The sequence below is a fragment of the Lipotes vexillifer genome, unplaced genomic scaffold (assembly GCF_000442215.2).
Source record: "Lipotes vexillifer unplaced genomic scaffold, Lipotes_vexillifer_v1.1 scaffold645, whole genome shotgun sequence".
NCBI lineage: Eukaryota > Metazoa > Chordata > Mammalia > Artiodactyla > Lipotidae > Lipotes > Lipotes vexillifer.
In genome coordinates, this window is record NW_006777439.1 from 3,524,791 (window position 1) to 3,529,840 (window position 5,050).

The 5,050-nt window shown below is 38.7% G+C and overlaps 1 protein-coding gene across 1 annotated transcript in view; it reads right to left on the minus strand.

The window, feature by feature from the left end:
- The window catches only part of LOC103072730 (dual 3',5'-cyclic-AMP and -GMP phosphodiesterase 11A), a 269,197-nt gene that overhangs the window by 146,607 nt on the left and 117,540 nt on the right, over window positions 1-5,050 (minus strand). The window lies entirely within an intron of this gene.

Consider the following 5,050-nt stretch of genomic DNA (forward strand, 5'->3'; position numbering starts at 1 on the left):
AAATGGAAAGAGAAATGAGGCTGGCCAGGGACTGCCCTGCCCCGGACTTCTTGTTTTGTAGAACAAATAAACTCACATTTGTCTGAGTCAGTACTGGATGTTATAAGGTATATGTACACACGTATGCACGCACAAACGTAATGTATATATTATATATACGCTATCAGTCCCAGCCTTAATCTATACATATCTCAAACAAATAAATCTGAGAAAAGCTAATTCCCTCTTCAGCTACCAACCTTAGAGGATCTCAGTGCGTGTTTGGCTCTGAAAAGCGAAGTAACACATTTTATTTTGTTAAACTCAGCATTTCTCAAATCTAGCCACAGAACTTCCTTTTAGGTGATATATTAATCTAGGAACATTCCAACCTGATAACCTATTGACCAAGGACTTTGAGAAACACTGACCCAAGTTATGTACCATCCATGTGATAGAAGCAGAGCCACAGTGGAGGCAGTGTCTCACAGAGGTTAGAGCACAGCCTCTAGAGCCCGACTGCCAGGGCTCCACCGCTTCCCAGCTGTGGGAGTGTGGGCCAGTATCTTCATAACTGAACAGATTTTGCTCTTTTGGTTCATAGTTTACTATGGTAAACTTTAGTTTGGCTGCCATTAAAACTTCTTTTAACAAGTCTAACAAGTCTCTTTCTGTAGATTCAATCTTCAAATTTTATCTTTATTTACTTTACAGAAAAATTCCCCTGAAACTCAAAGTCTCTGTCACCGGGTGTTGTGCCGCCAGGCTTTTAGTATTTAAGGCATATTACCCACTCCCTTTATTTAAATCAACTTTGCTTACTTCCTTTATTATTATTATTTTAAATAATAAAAGCTATTAACTTCACTACATTGAAACTATTTGAATGAGTGAAGCAATTATTACAGATTAAGAATTCTGTCCACTTAACATGTTCTTTTGTTTTGTTTGTCATTATTGAAGTGTAGTTCTTTGTATATTTTAGATACAAATCCTCTGTCAGATGTATGTTTTGAAAATGTTACCTCCCAGTCTGTGGCTTGTCTATTATTTTCTTTCTTTCTTTCTTTCTTTTTTTTGTTTAATTGTGAAAGCATTCCCACCATCTAGTTAATTTACACATCTATCACCTCACATACTTACCTTTTTTTTTTTTTTCTGTGAGAGCATTTAAGTTCTAGTCTCTTAGCAAATTTCAGTTATACAGTAGTGTCATCAACTAGTCACCATGTTGTGTATCAGATCTTCAAACCTTATATGTCTTATAGCTGAAAGTTTGTACCCTTTTATCAACCAATTTTTCTTTCTTTTTTTAAAGCAGTTTTATTTTATTTTTATTTTTTGAAAATTTTTATTGAAGTATAGTTGATTTACAATGTTGTGTTAGTTTCAGGTGTACACAAAGTGAATCAGTTATACATATACATATATCCCAATTTTCTTTTAATGAACAAGTTTTCAATTTAGATCAAGTGTGAATTGTCAGTTTTTGTGTATTGTATTATGTGTCCTTTCTAAGAAATTTTGCCTATCCTAAAGTTGTGAATCCATACTTTTTGCTACCTTTTATAAATTGTATAGTTTTATAGTTTTGTTTAGGTCTATGATACATCTGAAATTAAATCTGTGTATGATGTGAGATTAAGACTTTAATGAAATAAATGCCTTGGTTACTTTGTTATGATTCTTAAATTTTCCGGAGCCAAAACTTGGAGCCAACATCATTTTGGAGTTCATTCTGAGATCTTAAGCCTCTCTACCTGCCAATCTATTAAGTCTAATGACAAACTGATATCATAATGGAATAATCATAGTCCAGGCATACAAAATAGAGTTGGGCAGCCATTGAGGATCTGGTCTCAGATATTTCCCTGCACCACTGAGAACTTGAACTTTCTGTGAACTATACCAAACCTAAGGACAGCAGCCATTTTAAAAACCACATTTGCTAGCTGGTCTCAAGGTTGTTCCCCTTTGTAACTATGCAACCATTTTGGACCCCAACCAATTCTTGCTTAACAAGCACCCTTACTTCTTGCCAGTTCCAATTATAATTCTTGGTAAACAACTCATGTAACTAACTGTGGCTCTGCAGTTCTTGACTTTATAAGCTTTGTCCATTTTGTAGTCCAGTGGAACACAATTCAAGTGCTTCTTGAATCTGTGTCTCCCGGGTGGCAGTCCTAACAAACCCCCAGTAAATGCCTCTTTATTTCAATCAGGTCTCCGTTTCTGGAAGTTTGGTTAACAGTTCATAGGAATTTACTTATTCTATCTAATTTGACAAGTTAACAATAAGTTCTACCCTTTGAGTCTTTTTGCGCTGAGAGTTCTCATTTACTTTTGTAAAACTCTGAGAACCAGTAAAGGGAGTGGGAGAATGACCTCACACAAGAATCTCACAGCCACTTTCTTCTGAAAAAGTATAGTCTCTTGTGGATGAGCAGGGAGGAATCATCAGCTAATAAGAGTACCTTGTTCCTGCAGGAGCAGGCCCTTTGGTAAACCGCAGTCTGGGAGGATGTAGCATTGTCCCCTCTAAGATTCCCTAGAAAGGCAACAAGCCAGCAAAGCTTGAGATTCCTCAAGACAAGGGGATTCTTGAGTCCTGCCACAGAATACTCTGATTTTTCTCCTTCCAAGCAGTTTCTGCTGTTTGGTCCTAAAGGGTTTCCTGGGATGCAGCAGGAAGATGGAGATGTTTCATTGCTCCAGTTACCCTCTGGATTTGCTCTACACACAGAGCACAGCAATGGGAACCCAGCAATATCTGTACCCCTTTCGTATAAACCATCAATGTAGCTATCACACAATCCTGACTAGATAGAAGTACACAAATGTGATCTCGCTTAGCTCCTAGCTTCTTACGGTAGTAAAGTCTCTGAACAAATGTGATCACTGTTTTTAACAAGCATCTACAAAGGTTGTGAGGACACACAGGACTTCTCCTCATCACCTGTGGTCAGTGATAACATCCCATTCACTCCTCAAACTGCATCAGTTTTGGTTGTGCCCCCATAATTTCATTGAAACCGCTTGTATAAAGGTTTTCAGTTTCTTGCTACCAAATCCAAATCTTGCTGGACAAATCTGCAAATGTCTTTTGCAGCAATATTGAGCACAGGTGATCACTCTTGCCTTTTTTGAAGAATCTCCTCTCAGGGCTTACTTGACACCACACTATTTTGGTTTTCATCCTACTTTTTTGTCTGTTCTTTTTCTCTGTGTTCTTTGTTGGCCTGTCTCCTCTACTTTAACTCTAAATGTAGAAGTTTGTTGGGCTCAGTCCCTCCTTCAGTGATGTCATACACACTCACGGCTTTATACATCACCTACAGGTTGACAACTTCCATATTTAGCACTAATCTCTCCTTGAGCTTCAAACTCACATATTGAGCTGCTTGCATCACTAACTTCCTACTTGGTTGATGCACTGGCATCTCAAATTGAGTACATCTAAACATGCCTGTTGATTTTCCCATCTGTAGTAGGCAGAATGATGTTCCTTGCACCCTCATGATATCCACATCCCAATTCCTAGAACATGTGCATATATTTATGTTACATGGCAAGGGGGAATTAAGGTTTCCAATGGAATTAAGGTTGCTAATCAGCTAACCCTCAGATGGAAACATTATCTTGGATTATCTAGAGGAGCGTAATGTAATCAAAAGGGTCCTTATAAGTCAAAGAGGAAAGCAGGAGAGTCAGACTCATAGTGATGTGATGTGAGAAATATTGAAACTCCACTGCTAACTCTAAAGATGGAAGGGAGCCATGAGCCCACAAATGCAGGTAGCCACTAGAAACTGGAAGCACCATGAAGGCAAGGATCAGATATGGTTTTGGTCGCCAGTGGGTATCCTGTCCCTAGGAGAATGCCTGATACTTAGTTGGCACTCAGTAAATATTTAATGAATCATGCAATAGAAAATAATCTTAAAAGAAAAGAATCTTTCTATTTCTTGTATGCTTCTCTGCTTCTATTATTAGTGGCCTTAATTTATGCCTTTTCCTCAACAAAAATCATAATGTGTCTTACGAGCATAGACTGAACAGTGTAGGTAGGGTTGTCAGATTTAGCAAATAAAAATACAGGACCCCCAGTTAAATCTGAATTTCAGGCAAACCATTAATATTTGCACTATTTGGGACATACTTCTACTAAAAATATTATTCGTTGTTGATCCAAAGTTCAAATTTCACTGGGTGTCTTGTGTTTTTACCTGGCAGCCCTACTTCTCCAAATTAAGAAGGCTAGAAACAAGTATGGAACACTCTGCACCATGTTCCCATATATTCATGTTCCTCACCCAACCCCAACCCCACAGCAATTCCCAGTGACTTTTTCTTCACAGCATTTTATCTGGCAATCTTACTGAATATCTTCAGTCTAGAATATTTTCAGCAATGCCAAATAACCTCATTAATCTAAAATCTGTGACAAATCTATGGATGCCATTGAAGGAAATATAACAAAAACAAATCCTGATTACTTATAGCATAACCAATATTCCAAAGAGAATCATTACTCTGTGTGTGTGTGTGTGTGTGCGTGTGTGTATGCGTGTGTGTGTGTGCGCACGCGCGTGAGTAACCACATGGCACAGCTAATGACTAAAGATCAGGCAAATTTCTATGGTTGAGAATAAAATGACAAATTAAAGAATTTATTTTTTTAAACTACTATTGTTGTTAAGCCCTTTTGGATAAGTTAAAGCTTCCTCCATGATTCCAGACTACATTAATTTTATAAGAATTTCCTCATAGGTTGTTGGGTTATGAGAGTTTAGCCATAACACACACAGTCACAAATTTTGTTTGACAGCTAAATAAAATCTGTATAACATTTACATTCAAAAGTAAACAGCTGGGGGCTTCCCTGGTGGCGCAGTGGTTGAGGGTCCGCCTGCCGATGCAGGGGACGCGGGTTCGTGCCCCGGTCTGGGAGGATCCCACATGCCGTGGAGCGGCTGGGCCCTTGGGCCGTGGCCGCTGAGCCTGCTCGTCTGGAGCCTGTGCTCCGCAATGGGAGAGGCCACAACAGTGAGAGGCCCGTACCGCAAAAAAA